Consider the following 21,763-nt stretch of genomic DNA (forward strand, 5'->3'; position numbering starts at 1 on the left):
TGACGTTTTTTGATGTTTTTATGCCTTACTATACTATGACGTTTTTATGCCTTTTTATTTTATCATGAAAATTTTTGACATCTTTAAGCTTCATTATTCTATGACGTTTTTTGACATTTTTATGCCTTATTGTATTATGGCGTATTATTACGTTTTTATGCATTATTATACTATGAAGTTTTTTGATGCTTTATGCCTTACTATAGTATGACGTTTTTCTGATGTTTTTATGCCTTATTATACTATGACATTTTTATGCCTCATTATACTGTGAAGTTTTTTGACATTTTATCCTTTGCTATACTATGGCATTTTTTGATGTTTTTATGCCTTATTATACAATGACGTTTTTATGCCTTATTATACTTTGATGTTTTTTGATGTTTTTATGCCGTACTATGCTATGACGTTTTTTGATGTATTCATGCCTTACTATACTATGAAATGTTTTGACGATTTTATGCCTTAGTATACTATGATGTTCTTATGCTTCATCATACTATGACATTTTTTGACATTTTAGTGCCATATTACATTATGGCGTATTATTACGTTTTTATGCCTTATTATACTATGACCTTTTTTTGACGTTTTTTGACGTTTTTATGCCTCATTATACTATGACGTTTTTTGATATTTCTATGCCTTATTATACTATGACGTTTTTGAAATTTTTATGCCTCATTATACTATGACGCTTTTTGATATTTCTATGCCTTATTATACTATGACGTTTTTGAAATTTTTATGCCTCATTATACTATGACATTTTTTGACGTTTTATGCTTCATTATTCTATGACATTTTTTTATGTTTTTATGCCTTACTATACTATGACGTTTTTTGACATTTTTCTACCTTACTATATTATGAGATGTTTTGACGATTTTATGCCTTAGTACACTATGATGTTCTTATGCTTTATCATACTATGACATTTTTTGACGTTTAAGTGCCCTATTACATTATGGCGTATTATTACGTTCTTATGCCTTATTATACTATGACGTTTTTACACTTTATCATACTATGATGTTTTTTTTATGTTTTTATGCCTTACTATACTATGACGTTTTTTGATATTTTGATGCCTCATTATATTATGAAATTTATTGACGTTTTATGCTTTATTATTCTATGATGTTTTTTGACGTTTTTATGCCTTACTATACTATGGCGTTTTTTGACATTTTGATGCCTCATTATACTATGAAATTTTTTGACGTTTTATGCTTTATTATTTTATGACGTTTTTTGACGTTTTCATGCCTAAATATAGTATGACGTTTTTTAACGTTTTTATGCTTTATTATACTATGACATTTTTTAACGTTTTTATGCCTTACTATACTATGACGTTTTTTTTATGTTTTTATGCCTCATTATACTATGACGTTTTCATGCCTCATTATAGTATGCCATTTTTTGACTTTTTTATGCTTTACTATACTATGACGTTTTTTGATGTTTTTATGCCTTATTATACTATGACGTTTTTATGCCTCATTATACTATGAAGTTTTTTGATGTTTTTATGCCTTACTACAATATGACATTTTTAAGCCTTATCATACTATGACAGTTTTTGACATTTTATGTATTACTATACTATGACGTTTTTTGATGTTTTTATGCCTTATTATACTATGACGTTTTTATGCCTCATTATACTATGAAGTTTTTTGATGTTTTTATGCCTTACTACAATATGACATTTTTAAGCCTTATTATACTATGACAATTTTTGACATTTTATGTATTACTATACTATGACGTTTTTTGATGTTTTCATGCCTTATTATACTATGACGTTTTTATGCCTTATTATACTATGACGTTTTTATGCCTCATTATACTATGACGTTTTTTGATGTTTTCATGCCTTATTATACTATGACGTTTTTATGCCTCATTATTCTATGACGTTTTTGACATTTTTATGCTTTATTGTATTATGGCGTATTATTACGTTTTTATGCATTATTATATTATGAAGTTTTTTGATGCTTTATGCCTTACTATACTATGACGTTTTTTGATGTTTTTATGCCTTATTATACTATGACGTTTTTTGTCGTTTTATGCCTTCCTATACTATGACGTTTTTTGATGTTTTTATGCCTCATTATACTATGACGTTTTTTGATATTTCTATACCTTATTATACTATGGCGTTTTTTGACATTTTTATGCCTCATTATACTATGACATTTTTTGACGTTTTATGCTTTATTATTCTATGACATTTTTTAATGTTTTTAGGCCTCATTATACTATGATGTTTTTCAACGTATTTATGCCTTATTATACTATGACGTTTTCATGCCTCATTATAGTATGCCATTTTTTGATGTTTTTATGCCTTACTATACTATGACGCTTTTTGACATTTTACTACCTTACTATATTATGAGATGTTTTGACGATTTTATGCCTTAGTACACTATGATGTTCTTATGCTTTATCATACTATGACATTTTTTGACGTTTTAGTGCCATATTACATTATGGCGTATTATTACGTTCTTATGCCTTATTATACTATGACGTTTTTATACTTTATCATACTATGACGTTTTTTTTATGTTTTTATGCCTTACTATGCTATGACGTTTTTTGATATTTTGATGCCTCATTATATTATGAAATTTTTTGACGTTTTATGCTTTATTATTCTATGATGTTTTTTGACGTTTTTATGCCTTACTATACTATGACGTTTTTTGATATTTTGATGCCTCATTATACTATGAAATTTTTTGACGTTTTATGCTTTATTATTCTATGACGTTTTTTGACGTTTTTATGCCTTACTATACTATGACTTTTGTTTATGTTTTTATGCCTTATTATACTATGACGTTTTCATGCCTCAATATAGTATGACGTTTTTTAACGTTTTTATGCTTTATTATATTATGACATTTTTTTACCTTTTTTATGCCTTACTATACTATGACTTTTTTTTATATTTTTATGCCTCATTATACTATGACATTTTTATGCCTCATTATACTATGACGTTGTCATGCCTTATTATAGTATGCCATTTTTTTACTTTTTTATGCCTTACTATACTATGACGTTTTTTGATGTTTTTATGCCTTATTATACTATGACGTTTTTATGCCTCATTATACTATGAAGTTTTTTGATGTTTTTATGCCTTACTACAATATGACGTTTTTAAGCCTTATTATACTATGACAGTTTTTGACATTTTATGTCTTACTATACTATGACGTTTTTTGATGTTTTCATGCCTTATTATACTATGACGTTTTTATGCCTTACTATACTATGACGTTTTTTGACATTTTGATGCCTCATTATACTATGACATTTTTTGACGTTTTATGCTTTATTATTCTATGACGTTTTTTGACGTTTTTATGCCTTACTATACTATGACATTTTTTTATGTTTTTATGCCTCATTATACTATGACGTTTTCCTGCCTCATTATAGTATGTTATTTTTTGACTTTTTTGTGCCTTACTATACTATGACGTTTTTTTATGTTTTTATGCCTCATTATACTATGACGTTTTCATGCCTCATTATAGTATGCCATTTTTTGACTTTTTTATGCCTTCCTATACTATGACGTTTTTTGATGTTTTTATGCCTTATTATACTATGACGTTTTTATGCCTCATTATACTATGACGTTTTTTGATGTTTTCATGCCTTATTATACTATGACGTTTTTATGCCTTATTATACTATGACATTTTAATGCCTTACTATACTATGACGTTTTTTGACGCTTTTATGCCTCATTTTATCATGAAAATTTTTGACATCTTTATGCTTCATTATTCTATGACTTTTTTTGACATTTTTATGCCTTATTGTATCATGGCGTATTATTACGTTTTTATGCATTACTATACTATGACATTTTTATGCCTTATTATACTATGAAGTTTTTCGATGTTTTATGCCTTACTATACTATGACGTTTTTATGCCTTATTATACTATGACGTTTTTTGATGTCTTTATGCCTTACTATACTATGACATTTTTTGATGTTTTTATGCCTTACTATACTATGACGTTTTGACGATTTCATGCCTCAGTATACTATGATGTTCTTATGCTTCATCATACTATGACATTTTTTGACATTTTAGTGCCATATTACATTATGGCGTATTATTACGTTTTTATGCTTTATTATTCTATTACGTTTTTATGCCTTATTATATTATGACCTTTTTTTGACCTTTTTTGACGTTTTTATGCCTTATTATACTATTACCTTTTTATGCCTTATTATACTATGATGTTTTTATGCCTCATTATAGTATGACGTTTTTTTTACATTTTTATGCCTTATTATACTATGATGTTTTTTGACATTTTTATGCCTTACTATAGTATGACATTTTTACACCTTACTATACTATGACTCTTTGTATGATGGTGTTTGACATTTTTATTTCTTAATTTACTGTGACATTCTCATGCATTTTTATGCCTCATTATACTATGATATTTTATTACATTTTTATGCCTTACTTTACTATGATGTTTTTATGTTTTAAAATCCTATGATGATTTTTGACATTTTTATTTCTTACTATACTGTCACATAGTCATGTATTTTTATACCTTAGTATATCATGAAGTTTTTTGATGTTCTTATCCCTTACTATACTATGACGTTTTTGACCTATTTATTTCTTAATATACTATGACGTATCTCTCCTTTGCTAAAACAATTACTTTTTATGCCTTACTATATTATGACTTTTCATGCCTTATTATACTATGAATATTTTTTTTTTTTACATTTTTATGTATCATCATATTATGACTTTTGATACCTTAATATATTACGATGTTTTTATTGCTCACTCTAGTATGAAGTTTACATGGAACAGTATGTTGCTGTAGTGGATAGAGCTGTTGTTTCTCAGTGAGAAGGTTCTGAGTTTTATTCCTGCTCCTTTTCTTGTTCTCGCTTTGCTTATAAGATGGCTTTTTACGCCTCATTATACTATGAAGGTTTTCACGTAATTATGCCTCATTATACTATGGTGTTTATATATCATATTATAATTTTTACAATTTTATAATTATGATTTTTTTTTTTACTTTTCGGTCTCATTATACTAATATGTTTTCATGAATTACATTTTTATGCCTCTATGATGTTTTTATGCCCTACTGTACTATGACTTTTTTATGGGGTATCATGGTGGTACAATGGTTAGAACTGTAGTCTTACAGTGAGAAGGTTCTGGGTTTGGGCCCCCGGCTTTGGCCCTTTTTGTGTGGAGTTGCATGTTCCCCCTGTGCCTGTGTGGTTTTTTTCCAGGTTCCTCTCGCAGTCCAAAGGGATGGAAAGGAAACTATGGAAGCTTTGAGAAAAACAAAAAATAAAACAGATTGTTTTGTGAATGCAAGTGAATGCATTACTTTTCTTTAGTTTCCTATTTTATTTTAAAAGTAAGCTCAACTTGTCAGATTTTACTTTTTTAAGAATGTGATATGTTTTGTAAAATATCAGATAATATTACCTATTTGTGCCTCAAATAATTCATAGACTTATGAAACATGATGAAGAATCCAAACCTCTGTTTTTTGCAACAAGCCATAAAGGATTTATAAACTTTATAAACTATATGTATTTCAATGTAAAAATTTCGCTCTGAACTGTTGTGAAGTAGAAGTAGAACAACATGAGTTAAATAAAATAAAAGTACCCTAACTCTAAACTCTAGCTAAATGTATTTAGTTATACTCCGTGCAGCTGCTGTGAGTTTATCAGTCTGGTTGTGTATTTCTGGGGGAGCTGTTGCCCTGTGTGAGAGTCTGGTCCCACAGATCCTTCACCATTAGTCCGTGATAATTAAACGTATTTCCCTGTATTTAACCCGGGCTTCTTCTGTGTGTGGAGTCAGAGTCGTTTGAACCAGTGAAGTGACATCATGTCCTTATGGAAATGTGTCCCGGTGAGGCCCCTCCCTGTCCCGGTGACATCAGCCGGAGCTCGGCTGCTCTCCTCCAGGAGGAGGACACGGTGGATCCGCACACACACACACACACACACACACACACACACACACACACACACACTCACTCACTCACACACACACTGACACACACACACACACTCACACACACACATACTCACACACACACATCCAGGAGGGAGCTCGACGGGGAAACTGACTCGCTTTCTTCATGGGACAAAACAAGACTTCTTCTTCTTCTCCTCCTCCAGGTAAGCTGCCACCTTCTTCTTCTTCTTCTTCTTCTCCGTCAGTGTTGGAGCAGCTCCGCCTAAATCCTGAAGCCTCCAACTTTTTTTTTCTTACTTTCTGGCCACAGTGTCACATATTTGCGGGACTGTGAGGGGAGAAAACGACGGTTAGTCGACACCAAACTGCTCCGGGTTGGATTCCCGATGTGTTTTTTAAGTGTGTAATGTGAACAGAGAGGAAGTGTTGAGCTTCGTTTTGTCTCTTTTTTTTTTCTCTTCGTGTCTCGCTGCTTTTGTTGGACCGCTCCAAGTCCCACAGAGACACAGTCCGCGGGTCTAACTGTACCTGCAGTAAAAACTACAGTAACGGCTGTGTGTGATTAACAGCGGCTTCTCTTCTTCTTCTTCTTCTTCTTCTTCTCTGATGTCATCAAAAGTCTTCTGTGAACGCGGTTTACGTGTGAGAGACGTGAAGCTGTGGTTAATGTCACATATTGAGCGGGTCCGTTCAGTGTCACTGTGCCGCCGCCGCCGCCGCCGAACACGGTGTAACGGTCTCTGGCCGTAGCTGGAGTGGGACTGTGGTTGCCTGGTTGCCATGGCATTAAATAACACAACACTGATTTCAAGTGAGGATTTAACACCACTCATCATCATCATCATCATCATCATCATCATCATCATCATCATCATCATCGTCTTAATCTTCATCACCACCACAGTAGCTACAGGCTGCTGCTGCTGCTGCTGCGTTCAGGAAACAGGGCCACAGAAGATTTCAGACTGAGACTGTGGGAGTGTGAGTGGAAGCCTGCAGCCAGAGGAAATACAAAGGAGGAAGAGGAGGGAGGATGAAGATTAGAGCTAGGAATGATTAGTGAATGGATTAGCTGATTGACAGAAAATCAATCGGCTTCGTAAATGTGAATATTTGATACTTTTCTGGCTCTTAATGACAGTAAACTGAATCATGGTGAGACAAAGCAAGACATTTGAAGACGTCACATTGGGCTCTGATAAACTTTACAGAACATTATTCATTATTCAGGTTCTTATGTTTCATTTTAAAGGTTAAAAAGTGCCTATTTTTGCCAAGTGTGCTTCAAATTATGTTATTTAAAAAAAAAAGATCTATTATATTTTATTATACTTGAACAAAAGTCACATTTTAAAAATCTTTTTTTAAACTAAATTCAATGGAAATATAATTACAAAAAATAATTACAGGTAAAAACACAGATACAACATAAGTATTTAATTTGACTTAAGGTTAGGAAAGGCAGGTTTATTTGTATGGCACCATAACACAGAGACATCTTGAAGTGCTAAATATATGACTGAGAAATGCATTTGAACAACATTAAATACAATAAAGACAAAAATAGATAACTGAAGTTACATAAAATGAATGGAAAACAATTTAGACAAAGCAATAAATACTATAATTACACTTTGAATTTAATAATGTCATTTATAATGAAGAAAAGTAAGGATGAATAACATAAAAATCAGCCTATAAAACATTTATTACAATAAAGTTTAAAATATGACAAAGACAGAGTATAAACTATATGTAAGTGATAGAGTCCTTTTATCAGAGTGGATTATGGGTCCTGTACCACATGACTACAGACCCCAGGAAGACGAGTGTGTTGTGTTTGAATTGATCGTCTACAAAGTGAGAATCACTCAGTAACAGTTGTTGCTGATCCTTCATGTGTTTCCCAGCAGCAGCAGCAGAGGAGAGAAAAGCTGTTAACATGCTGAGGCCAAGTCTCCTGACTTTTTCCTCCTCCTCTTCTCTAAGCTGACCCGCTGTTCTCCACACATACCACGTTAAGTGGTTTAGTCGATATCTGACAGCGACCTGCTGGGTTTGTTCCCCTCGGTAAAACTTGGCCCTTTGAGGCCACTTTTATTTTGAAAGAAATATCCTGACTCATATTCATAGTTTTGACCGCGGTTTGTGTGTCAATACCACTTTATTGCGACACCAGTGAAACTGTTATTCATCGCAAGCTTTCAGACAGTCAGGATTCAAACCGAGCCCAGACCTTTGAGCTAAACAAAATTATCTGTAAGAGAAAACAAATGTGAGCGTTAAAATGTAAAAATTTGTCTTTTGTCAACATCCATCACAGTTTACTTCCTGCTTCAACTTTGACCTGCTGTAACTTTGCTCTCACAGTTTTCCTGTGCAGTTTTGGATTATTATGCACCTTTCAGGTTAAACTGGGAGCTTGTTTACAACCTGTGCTTGAGCTCCTGCTCTGTTGGAGTCTCGCTGCTTTGACTCAGTACTGAATACTGAATTCATATTGTCAACAGTGCGGCTTGAGGCATGGCAGTGTGGTCTCAAATACTGGATGGATTACCGTGACATATGACCCACACATTCGTGTTCCCCTCCATATGAACTTCAGTAACTTAAGTGATCCTCTGACTTAAAGTTTAGCACTTTTAATGTTACGTTAGCATTAGCAGCTGTTTAGTTACCAGTCTAGAATAAATGTGAGGTCAGCATCAAACTTCATTCCTTTACTCACCAACATCTGTCTCCAGAGGTGGAAACAAACACCAATATTAACTCTTGTTTCTATCACTTCTTTTCTTCTGCTGAAGTTAGCATGCTAACCAGCTAGCCCCGGCCCGTCTTGTCTTTCTGATAGCGACTCACTGCAGCCTTCAGTCTGCCCTGAAGACGTATCATAACCTCTTGTATTATAAACACAAAGATGGCTGAAGCTGAAAACTTACAAATACCTGCTTTAATTCGTGCAGTACTCTGGTTTTGTAACCAAATACCCACAAAAATGTTGAAATCCCCATCAACCTCAGCTGCACTTGGTGTTTTGTTAGCGAATGTTAGCATGCTAAACTTTGTACCTGCTAAACATTAGGATGTTAACATCATTGTTAGTGTCTTAGCATTAGCATTTAGCTCAAAGTACCAGTGTAAACAGAGCTGCTAACACGGCTATAGACTCATGACAACAGGGTGTTTTCAAAATGATGAATGATTTTGTACTTTTTGCTTTTCAACATAAGGAATGAGAAATAGTAGAAAACCACAAACAGATGGACAAAATAAAAAGCTAACCTAGAGCTAAAAGAGAGGGAACACTGGCGACCGTAACACATGAAGCATCATGTTGATCTGTAACTGCTGGATGTGGAAATAAGCAGTAGTTCAGCGTATCAACTTTAAATGAGATAATATGTTAATGTTGTGTTCACAACTTGTTTCTGCTGCCTCCTAGTGGCCACAAAAATCTCTTATATTAGTTACTTCAGGGTTAATATCAGATAAAACAGGCATAATTGCAAGTTGAAGTTCAGATTGCACTGAAATAAATGGAAACCAGTTGTTTCTGAAACAAAAGCACATTTGAAAAAGGCAGCTAAGGTTGTTTGATATGAGAAGAGGATCTGATATTTTCATAAGAAGTCATGAACTGGGTGATTTCCCAGCACTCTCAACAACAGCAGTCAGTTTCTCATAGATTGGATGTAGCTTGGATGTGGTATCACAACCACAGATGTGTTTACTTCTCACATAATTTACTTATTGAATAATACATGGACACTGTATGTTTGATTTAAAAGCGTCTCACACTGGGCCGGGCGCCGCGATCGTGACTCGCTCAACATACAGCTGAACACACACACTGAGGGTTACACAAGGAAGGAGGGGGAGAAAATGAGAGATAAACCTTCATTTAGGCTCTAACTTTATAATAAAATTTGTCCTTTTCATGCTCATCTAATGATGCATTTATTTTTTAATTAAGAAACAATTACATGAGCAGTAATTACACGTTTCTGACGTATTTTTTCTTTTAACATAACTTAATTAAATAATGAAGTTTGAAATAATTAATGGCAGCAAAGACTAATGTCCCAGATTGATTAAAAGATGGTTCTACAGTATCACAACTGTGATACCATTACAAAAGATTTTATACACATTTAATTCTGTCATTGACTTTGAATAACACATTTTTAGATCATAAAAGAGACACACCGATGTTTCTGAATGTTGCTGAAACATCGGCAATAAATCACGTGACTTTTATAAAATACATTTTGATACTCAAACGGTTATTTTAGTCATTTTAAGCCTCTAAAATGTGAAGAGATCATGTTTTTCTTTGTCACATTCGAGTGTAAAGTGTTTGAAGACATCACCTCGGTCTGTGGGAAAAATAATTGGCAGATTAATTGATAATGAAAACGATGGTTAGTTGCCGCCTTGCTGTTTTGAAGCGTACACAGTGTTTTACATCACTGAATCTAGTTTCCATTCATGTGTTGACACTGTGTAAATCTATTCAAATTCAGACTGAGATAACTAATCCGCGACCATTGTGTCATTGATAACAAACCAGAAATAGAGCATGGAGTTTCACTGTTGACCTTTGAAACAGGAGACAGACAGAAACATCCAGACTCAAGGTACACACACACACACACACACACACACACACACACACACACACACACACACACAGCTTTTTTATTTTTTCCCTGGAGCTTTCAACCAGACCTTGCAGTTTTCCAAAGTGGATGAAATTTTGCTCAGTTGCCAAGGAGCATGGTTTCCATGGAGAGGGAGGTTAGCATGTTTGTTCGTTTGGGTCTTAAGGTCTTGTCCACACCTTGAATTCATTATGGAGCTTCAGAGATTCTGGTAGGTTTTTATTTTTGAACTTTGGGGCCATGCTAGCTGTTTCCACCTGCTTCCAGTGTTTATGCTAAGCTAAGCTAAGCTAGTTGCATCCTGGCTCCAGCTTCATATTTAAAACGAGAAAGGTATTGATTTTCTCATCTAGCTCTCGGCATAAAAACAGTAAGTGTATTCCCCAAAATGTCAGATTTAACTTAGAGGATAAACCTGAAATATTCTATATATATTTTTTTATGCTCATCAACTCAATGAAAAGACCAAAAGCAACAATGTGTTAGTGTATGCCTCAATAGTTTCTGACTTCCCTCCTCTGTCTGTGGCTCTCAGCTCAAATCCCATTGGTGCCAACTGAAGATGTAAATCTTTATCATTGCGTTTTCAGTAGGAACAGAAATATATAGTTTCAGTAATTTGCCCAAACAGCTGCTCACTGTGCTCTTTAACAAACGTTACTCCACAGGAGTAAATGGTATAATTGTTCGGGACTATTTTCAGCGGTGGATTAATCCACATTTGGTGCTGTAGTGAGTATTTGAGGCAGCAGTCAAAATAAACTGCAGTGTGTGTGTGTGTGTGTGTGTGTTCATGATAACGAAGGAACATGTCTGATGTGTTTTAATAGCCTCTGGACAACAATGGAGCTCTGGCACAGAGATATCAGGCTCTGGATACACACACAGACACTTGTTAGTAGAAGCACTTCATTGATGGTTTTGATCTTTTCGCAGCCAATAAGAAAAGTTTATTGTATCATCAGACTTATCCTTGAAGTAAGTGTGTGACAGAAATATCCTTCAATAGAAAAGTTAGTGTCTTTAAAATCATTTTAAGACACTTTTAAGACAAATGTCATGATGTAAGTTTTCTATTGCACAAAAGAAGAAATCAGTGCCTTCGACAGAAACTAACATCTTCACAGAAGAGAAAATATCTGATGTGTTCACATCATGTTTTTATTGGCAGTCTTTATCCGCAACACAAGCGTCTCCTCCTCAGTGTTTACCAGCCGTCTTTTTACTGTTTACTGTAAAAACAGCAGCAGCAGCGACACTTTGGATCATGGTGAAGATTTGATTAACGTGAAGGTGAACGGTGTTTAACACGGACATCGTACTTGCTGGACTGAGCTTGACCTCAGTGTATGAATCTGTTTCATCACTCTGAGTAAAAACCTGCTCCATCCCTCCATCACTGAGGGCCAGATCTTTGGCTGCAGCTGGACCTGAATAGACTTCATTGTTTGAATGAATGCATGTGATTCCAGATAAGCGTCACCACCCCCCACCACCGTCACCACCCCTCCTCCCCTCCAGGGGTGAATGTGCGTCTCCCGGTGTCGCTGAAGCTCAGCTCCAGCTGATTACAGCACGAGTTATGACAGCGAGGGCACGGCTGGTGGTTGGCAGCTGGTCACCGCCAAACCACCCGCCGCCACCTCACTCGCCTTTACCCCCCGAGCCCAGGGCCACCACTCATGCCAGCCATTATACCAGGGGTGAGTCATCCTGGAGTCTTTCCCGAACAACCCCCATCCCTCACCCTCCCTCATGCTTGGCATCAGCTGGATGCCGGAGTGAGCGTTCACTGTTGCCTGTGAGTCATCTCGACCTGTTATCAGGACGGATACACACCTTTTATCAGTTCGTTTTAACCGAGAGCTCCATCACAGGTGTAAGTGTTACTCTCTCTGCTATCTCTGTGGCTGAAGGGTCGTCAATGTCTGTCGGAGAGTCTGTTGGTCTGGAGGTCAAGGGTTGATGGAGAAAGGGATGCAGTGTTAAAGGTTAAATAAGGTGACTTTCAGATTGATTGCCACGATTCTTTTTTTAGAGACATTCATGGTTCCCAGAGGATAAATCCTGCAGACATTAGTGACCCTCACCAACAGGTCAAAAGCTCCACCTCTCAGAGTTAAGACTGAGTTCCTGTTAGCCTCTGTGAGATGTATGTAGCTTGTTTCGTATGTGAACTTAGCATCTTATGTTAACGTTCAGGTTTCACAATGATCAAAGAAACGTGCTGATTTAAGAGTTGTTATTTCTGAATAGTGAGTTACGGCCGTGTCCATCTCATCCGTGCTTTTCTGTGAAAATGTCTCTGTGGCTAATTGTCAGAGATGTAGCGAGGTAGCTAGCTGGTGTTGCAAGAAGATAAACACCCCTGTCCTTCGCCCGCCTACAAGCTTGTGTTGAATTGTTGAAGAAATCAGAGGTGTGGGCGATGAGTCTGGAGGTTAAGAATAAGAAAGGTTCAGTCATCCCTCAGTTGTATTGTGTGTAAGGATGTACTGAGTCGACCCTAAACATCAGTATCAGGTCCAAACCCGGTTTTTCAATGTCCAACAGCTGCATTTCTGTCGCAGTTTTCCGTTACAAATGGCTTGTGTTTCCATTGAGTGATGTTATGTAAGTAAAGCTGCGTTTTCTCCTCTCGCGATATCGTTCCAGTTAAATATGGCGACAGATTTCCAGCATCTTCTAAGTGTCGGGACGGTTGCATCCACCGCAGCAGCTGTTGTAATATTCAATCGAAGGAATAATGACAGAAACCCCCTTTATCTGGCAGCGGCCTCGTATCAGGGATGTCATGTGACTTAAATGTGGATAAAAAGTGTTTTCATTTCACTTATCGCAAAAAAATATTACACGTTCATGTGAGGTGGTTTTCTATTCGACAAAGCAATACTTTGCATATTTGTGAGTTTTTTTGAAATGACTCATTTTTTATTTTACTCAAATTGCGCTTTAAGCAGGTTAAAGGACACGCAGGTCGTTCACCTGCAGTCTGAGCAACTCCAACAAACTGACTCGTCTTCTGTGTAGCTGATTGATTAATGTCAATATCAGGAGTCAGATTCTCCCAGTTAAACTTTTATTTGTATAAAATCAATAATTGAAGTGTGTCAGCTTTAGTGTTTTCAATCAGGAGTATCAGATTAGTCTTGGTTTCAGCGGATAGTCGATATTCAAGGACTCGGATCAGGGTTTTAAAAAACTTGATGTGGTCGTCTGATGTGTAGAAGATTACAGCCTCACAGCTGACTGCTAGCACGGCTGCAATCTAGTCTTGTTGAAGTGTGTGTGTGTGTGTGTGTTGTGTGTGTGTGTGTGTGTGTGTGTGTGTGTGGGATGGGTGGTGTGGTTGGGGGATAGGCGTGTGTGTGTGTGTAAAAAGCCATTGTTTTCAGAATCGTGACAAGACTGGCAACAACGAAAAGCAGCCCAATGAATTTCCCGATAAAGGCCGTGAATGACAGTCGAACGTGATCTCTAACCTTCTCTTTGTCTCTTTGTCGTCAAAAGAATGATAAGTTCTACATTTTTCCTTTCGTCCTCCTTCGCTTGAATAATGCATGATTTCATTTGGAGCTCGACACATTCCTCGCATTCCTCCTCACTTTATCCCTGCAGCCATTCCACCTTGGTATGTTTATATTGTGAAGTAAAGGGATGAATGATGTGTGCAGCTGCTGCAGCGCTGACAGAGCTGAAGCCGTTTCTCAAGAGGGAAAACAAACCAAACAAAACCGGTGTCCACAACTGTAGAATCTAGAATAAACATTCGTAAATATGTACACGCACTGACTGACGGAGCAAGAGGTGTTTGTTTTTTGCAGCCCAACGCACAGTTTATTGCCCCTGGTCAGCAACATACCACCGTGAGGAGAGTTTGCACGTCAACAAAAAGCTGCTCTGAAAAGTCTTAGTCTACATGTTTGTGGGTTTGTCTCAGATGAGGCAGCTGGTTTTCAGGCTGTAACCTCGGGCTATCAGGAGCTGAATCCTGACGGCTCTGACAGTGTGAAATAATGAATATGGTTTGTGGCTGGGATGCGATCTGTCCTCTCAGTGGAGCTGGCAGCTCATACAGGGTCAGTCCACTTTGTTTTTTTTGTTTCTTTATCTGAATTACCGTCATGTGAAAGAGGCGACACCATGTCTTTTTTTTTTTATCTTATTTGTTGGAATCCTACTCCACCAACATGTTTTTTAGCTGGTTCGAGCTTCAGTGAGGATTTGCTGCCTTTTCTCTGTTTTTATATAATCTGCCTGTTTTCAGCCAAGTAGCTGCAGGAACCCAACTCAGGAACTGAAAGTCCCAATATCCCATTCCTGTTTCCATTTTCACATCTAAAATTAGGCCGGTGATGGATTGATGGAGACGTAACTTTCACATGAGGACACAACAACACAGTCATCGTGTGACGAGAGACACGCAGAGGTTTCTCTCTTTGTTTCTTTGCTTTGCTGCTGCAGTTGCTCTTGGCATCAACAACAACCAGATCTTTATATTGTTTTTAGTGGCTCTCATTGCTGGTGACTGTGTGAATGAAGCTGTGCTCAGGTTTGTGTTTGGAGCTTAATTGCCACCAAGAAGTAAAGGCCTTTTTCAGACGTGCACCACACATTAATCTGATGTCAGTTTAATGTGTCGCTTCCGAACAAGCGAGATGTTTGTCTTACCTAGTAACATTTCCATATCAACACGGCCTGAACCGACTGGTGTCTGATTAATGTAAAGGCTGCAGCAACACAAGGTAACATATGCACAGAGGAGGAGATTAATGTGATGTGTGTGAGAACAGAACACACTCTTCTTCTGTTGATTGTGCAGGAGAAGTTTCAGAAACAGTTCCCTGATTAATGGAAATGTTCCCACAGAGGAAACCAGCTGAAGGTATACTGAATATATTTGGGGTTTGGACTGTTTGAAGTGAGTTATTCACCTTAAATGATACATAGGTACCCTCGTCAATGAAATGAGTCGTTAATCTTAAAGGTGCCATGTTCTGTTTTCGTTCTGGGTCTGGAGGCGTCGTGTTTTCGGGGGTTGTTGGTTCCATTCTCATGGACACAATATCTTAGTAACCGTGCGGGAATTTCTTCAAATTTGCCACAATTGTCGACATGGAGTCAAGGATGAAATGATTAGAATTTGGTCGCTAAAGGTCAAAGGTAAAAGGTCACGGTGACTTCACAAAACACCATTTTGGCCATAACTCAAGACTTCATGTTATTCATGCCACGATTTAACAACAAATGTCTAATTGGTTGTACGTCAACTTCACTGTGACATCATAATGTTCTGTGAAAACACTTCTGGACATTATTAAACGCTGTAACTCAGGAACAGAGGAGGAGGCTGTGACCGTATTTCCGGCAGCTTGACTTGTTGGCGGAGGGATACAACCGTGACGCGGTGATTCTAGTTGTCCTTTAGTAGCGTTATGATGGGAGTTTTTTTTTTTTTTTACATGGCTCTGTTTTGTCTGTACCAAATGCACACAAGTGAACATGGATGTAAACAATACAGATAATCAAAATATTATACAAGATTGGCTTTAATGATACTTTGAAGGAGGGAAACCATTCGGCACTTCTGATCTGAGTATCTAGACACTGAATGTAAGAAGAAGAAAACGCCACAGGGCCCCTTTACATGTGCATTTTATTTCAGTGCTGATGTTGGAAGGCGTGGTTGTGATGTTGGAGTGTGACTCTGCAGATGCACAGAAACACATCTCTGACAGTCACTGTGTGTCGTGCAGCGTGGCTCCGCCTCGCTCCAGGACGTAGATACTGGGGCTTTGTTCCCAAACACTCAAGGCCTCAGCAGTGTTGACTCAGTATGAGACTGTTTGCGTTCTTACATCTCTCACTGAGCCGCTGCATGAGAACACGGCACCTGGGTTTCCCTCGTTATCTGATGAGCCGTGAGCTCGTTCAGCCGACGCTCCTCAGCCACTAAGATTCTCCCTTTCTGGAAACAGGAGCAGACGACTCTGCGTGTTTGTGGCTGTGGATGTGAAGCAGGGCTGGGATCAGTTTAACTGCTGTATACTCCACATGTGGTGAGAAAACACACATAATGAAAGCCTGCTTTGTTTTCATTTCAAAATCTAAAACAGAATCACATGACAACCAGATATTAAACTGGATGGTGTGTCTGTCTTTATTGTGCAGAAATATTCATTTTTCTGAGGTTTGTGTTGTTGTCACAGCATTATGTAAAGTGCTATTTAAAGGTGCCCTGCGGAGTTTTCTTGTAAACAAACACAGTTCTGTTTATATTCTCTCTCACAAGGATACATCGCATGTGTCCTAACAAACATGTTCAGTGCAACTCATGACTTAAAGACGTTTCTTTGCACTTTCATTTGGATTTATTCTTAACAAACGATAAAAATGGCTTAGGTACAGCATTGAATATCAAACACTGATGAACCATAACATTCGTGTTGCATCGGTACAAAAACACAAATTTCTAACAAGATCCAATTTTAAAGTTTCACAAAATATGAGTGCTTGTTGTCCAGTATTAACAGGACACCAGACTGACTAAAGTGATGTTCAGCAGGCAGTTTGCACTTTATTCTTTAAAGCTCCTCCAGTGTAAAGGTCTGTGTCCATGTGTAGTGTGATTATAGATCAGCTCTAGCTTCTATATTAATACTGTGAAAGTATCAAAGCCTCAGTCCACAGAGAAATGCACACAGCCTGTATTCAGAAACTGAGCCTTAAAACCAGCCGTCAGGACTTCTGGAACTTTGTGATGTCACAACAAAGCAGTCACCAAGCCCCGCCCACCTGGACCCACCATCCAAACCTTGCAGGATTTGGTTTCTCTGAGTGTTTTTACCTGAAATCTGCTATATTTTTATTGGATCACTCAGAAAACAGTCAGCCAATCAGAAGAGAGGATCAGAGCCTCCTCTCTTCTGATTGGCTCACCGACCTGTTGTTACTAGAGCTGCAGAGAGAAGCCTGAGAGAGGAGATGTAAAACTACACTGAGATGGTTTTTGGTTTTTAAAACCACAAATATATCTTCTGATGGATCAACACTTCAAATAAAACTCAAAAGAAGAAAAAAAATATGGAGCTTTAAGTTTCGTGTTTTCGTGTGGAGATAGTATAGAGTAGTATACATGAAATCTTTTTTGCTGTTGAGTCTTAAACATCCTCCTGGCCTGTGAGCGAGCGGATGAGAACAATGCGTTGAAGGCGGTGCTTTGAAGGAAATGTGGCAGGCAGGGAGAGTCAGCAGAGATCTGGCTGCCTCTCATCACAAAGGCATTTCCTCCTCAGCCACTTCCTGCTCAGGAGCAGTCGTCCTTAAACTCACAGCAGCAGACTCGGCCCCTGCACGGGGGGGGGGGGTAATACAGAGTCAGTCTTTTGGTCATCAGGATGCTTTTATTGCTGTGGGGTGAACGACGTTGCGTCTTTGACCTTGTACAGTGACCAGTTTTATGGCTCAGGCCTCATTAATGTTCTGTCTTCTCCTCTGTACAGATACAGAATATAGTGTCCTGTCTGAGCAGGCAGCAGCTCAACATGAGCTGAGACAACAACTAAACCTGACTTCTTTATGTCGTCTGATGCTGGTTTATATTTGTCAAAAATAATTACACACACAACCATTAAAATGAGTAACTCTCCAGCCGTGATCAGTCCAGAAACAAAATAGAAATAAAACTTTAACTCTTTAACGATGAGTGTGAACTTAAATCTGTTAAAGCTACTTATTGGGCTTTTAATATAAAGGGTTTTTGTTGTGTAGCTATGGCAACGGACGGAGTGAATATCAATAAGTAATAAAAAATATATCTTACTTAATGTTACTTAAATCTACCTTTCTCCCTTTTCTCTTTCTTTTCCCCTTTATCTCTCTCACCTCGGCCGGGTGTCGCCATCTGTTCTTTCAAATTAAAAGCCTTCTGCAGAGTCATGTAGTTGCAATTTCATGAGATTGCTTTACATAACTGAAACAATTATATTGTGTAAGGCTGTAATGTTTATAGCTGCAAGTAAGTAAGTAGTTTTTTTCATTGGATTAATTTATGAATAGTTCCACTTTTTTTTTTTTTTTTTTAAATGGAGGAAAAATATCCATCCCAGTTTCTCACAGTTCAAGATGAAGCCACAGAATATTTAGTTAACTTTGATTCATAACAAAAAAACTGCGAATTCTCTCATTTGAGCAGCTGGAGCCAGAAAATGTTTGTCACTTTCTTCACTGTTTCATTTGGAATTACTGATGAAATGATTATCAAAATAAAATCGATCGATTAATCAACTAATAGACTAATTGTTCACTTAAATTTCAGTGGAGATACTAAAGTTTCCAAAGTTGCTGAATGCCAGACTGAATTCTGGGAAAATGTGTCAATGCTGAAGACGCCTCGAGTGTTTCTATTGGATGGGACGAGTGTCACCATTAAGTTAATGAAGTGTTTCACTCTAGGTGAACGTCATGTAGCTGAAAGAGATGAGAAGAATGTGAGTTTATAGTGAAGCAGACGAGAAGTACTTGGATCTGTTTTATCATCTGGAAGAGAATATATCGACCATCTGGTGGAAACATGACTAATTGTTCCTACTACTGTTTGGTGGGTTTACAGTCGGACGGAGAAAGAAGCAATAAAAAAAGCCCAAATTATATACACAGAAGATTTAACAGGCTCCAGATCCAGTAAACTCTGGTGCAGCGTTGAGATAATTTGGTCGTATCTTTTGTTTGCTGCCCTTCTCTGCTGAGTTGTTTAATGACACTGATCCACTGTGAGTCCTGCTGAAGCTCAGACCGCCGCAGGCTGCCTGCTGGTCCGTCCTTCAGACTGTCAGGAAGAGGAGGAAGGAGGAGGAAGGAGGAGGAAGGAGGCTCTGTTGTGTTAACTGCTCCCTCTGACTGATAGGACTCACCCAACACAAACCAAAGCTATGAATATAAATTATAATCACGTCTGCCCTTCTCCACCCTCCGCTCTCATTTCCTGTGTGGACCGTGGTGTTTGTGAGGGAGCAGCGGCGCATTGACCCCGCCGAGGCACCGTAAGCCGATTTCCACACTTCAGTTGACTGCAGCGAGCGTGGGAGAGCAGCCCGCCTGTAAATTTATATATATATGTATATATATATATATATATACACACAATCACTGAGCCGTTCCTTCACAGTCCTCAGAGGAAGTTCTCTATGAAGCCATCATCCATGCCTCTCTTTTCATTCAGCTCTTCACTTCCTGTGGAGTGCATGTCCCCCAGGAGCAGGCTGGTGCCAAATAGCTTTTTATTACACATTCACAGGGAAACACAGAGCGTCTTTGATCAGCTGATAGGACACAACAGATGCTCAGCTTCAGCTAAGGAGACTTTATTCTCCCTGATGCTTGAAATGTGTCAGTAAATCTGGTTGCAGACCTGAAGATTATGAAAACCTACAAAGACCAGACACCCAACGACAACCTGTTTGCTTCCCTGTGGGTTAGTCCCCACATCATCCAGGAACATGGATGTGTTCCTGGAGCAGGTGCAGCAGAGCGGAGCAGGTGTAGACGGTGTTGATATGTATGTTAATACTGAGGTTAATGCATCTTAAAACAAAGAAAGGTTCAGCTGCAGTCTGGTGATTTTACATCGATGGTACAGTTTGACGATCACAAGTTTTTTTGCGTTGCAGTAATCCCATATTCTGTTCATCAATAAATACCTCGTGGCTTTATTTTTGTTTCTAATAGTCAGGTTTTAGTTAGATATAGGTCTATACTTATTCCCGCCACTACAACCTTACTCGTGGCTCTTGTAAATCCCTTCTGTCGTGTTTACTCCTTTTCAGAGGTGGAGATTTTTCCTGCAGAACTGTCTCAAATAGTAAATCCAGCTGGAAGCATAATAATCCTGTGTTGACACGTCTCTTCCTTTTATTTGCACAATCCACCTTTAAAGTGATACTTCAGGTTATTTGACGTGTGAGGAGCTGATCTACAGTCAGTGTGTTTAGCTGCAGGAGATTGAGATCCGCTCTGAAGCAGCAGCACAGGAGCTGAGTGATGAGCTGCTGAATGGCCACAGAAAGAAACTAATATCAGTTGAAGTGTCGCTTTATTTGGAATATTTTCACCGCTTCATCTGCCGTCAAACAGCCCTTTACTTTGGAACTACATTTATCAACCGCTGAACTGCCGTATCCCTACACTGCATGTAGCTCTGTCTGACTCAAACAGCTGATCTGTGGAGTAATACAGTGTGTGCTGTAGGTGCGCTTGTGCGTAGGAATACAGTAATTCAAAGGTAAATGTAGTTTCAAAGTAAAGGGCTGTTTGACGGCAGATGAAGTGGTTTGATGGCATGGTGAAAATTTTCAAAATAAAACGTGTACTTCAACTAGAGCTGCACAATATGCAAATAAAAAAACAACAAATTAAAAAAATGATGATGATGTGATTTTGGTTGGTTTTGTAGCAAACTTCCTGTACGCCTGGAGAATAAGATTTGTAGGTCGGAGCGACTCTGTAGCGCCACAATATATTGCACTTTTCCATATTGTGAGTTCAATTATATTTTGATTAATTGTGCTGCTCTAACTTCAACTGATAGTAGTTTTTTTTTCTGTACTGCGTTTTTTAAAGTGGCTGAAACAGTTTTTTCTGCTGACCCCGTCCTCAGCAGCTCATCACTCAGCTCCTGCTGCTTCTCCAAACTGGCAGCTGATCTGAATCTACTGCAGGTAACACGCTGACTATAGATTAGTACCTCACACAACCCCACATCAAACAACCTGGTCTATCACTTTAAATGCATTTGAGGAGTAAGACACACAAACTGCGACTGTAACATACAGCACGTGTGTTTGAGGAAACAGATTTACACTAATGGGATGAATATGACACTTGTTTGGACAAAGATGAACCTCCCTCCCAAACTGGAATCATCTTAGATGAACACGATGTCAGACCGAACGATTGAAGTGAAACAACATGTTAATTCAGTCTGATTAACGTCTTTTCAAACCTGGTGGAGAGACTTTTCTTCAGAACCTCACACTGAGCTCTAATGATGAGCCTCTGCTCCCCGAGAATC

General features: G+C 37.8%; 2 protein-coding genes across 3 annotated transcripts in view; one reads left to right on the forward strand and one right to left on the reverse strand.

Moving 5' to 3' along the window:
* The window catches only part of lrch1 (leucine-rich repeats and calponin homology (CH) domain containing 1), a 313,647-nt gene that overhangs the window by 41,675 nt on the left and 250,209 nt on the right, over positions 1–21,763 (reverse strand). The window lies entirely within an intron of this gene.
* Positions 1,301–21,763, forward strand: part of LOC130177955 (SH3 domain-binding protein 4) — a 45,078-nt gene continuing 24,615 nt past the window's right edge. Inside the window, exon 1 of one of the 2 annotated variants that reach the window (XM_056389980.1) lies at positions 1,301–6,237. The gene's annotated coding sequence lies outside the window, so the exon portion shown is untranslated. Of the gene's footprint in view, positions 6,238–12,512; positions 12,575–21,763 lie in introns of those variants that run through there. The other variant, XM_056389982.1, reaches the window with a different exon arrangement.

Source organism: Seriola aureovittata, chromosome 11, assembly GCF_021018895.1.
Source record: "Seriola aureovittata isolate HTS-2021-v1 ecotype China chromosome 11, ASM2101889v1, whole genome shotgun sequence".
NCBI classification, from domain to species: domain Eukaryota; kingdom Metazoa; phylum Chordata; class Actinopteri; order Carangiformes; family Carangidae; genus Seriola; species Seriola aureovittata.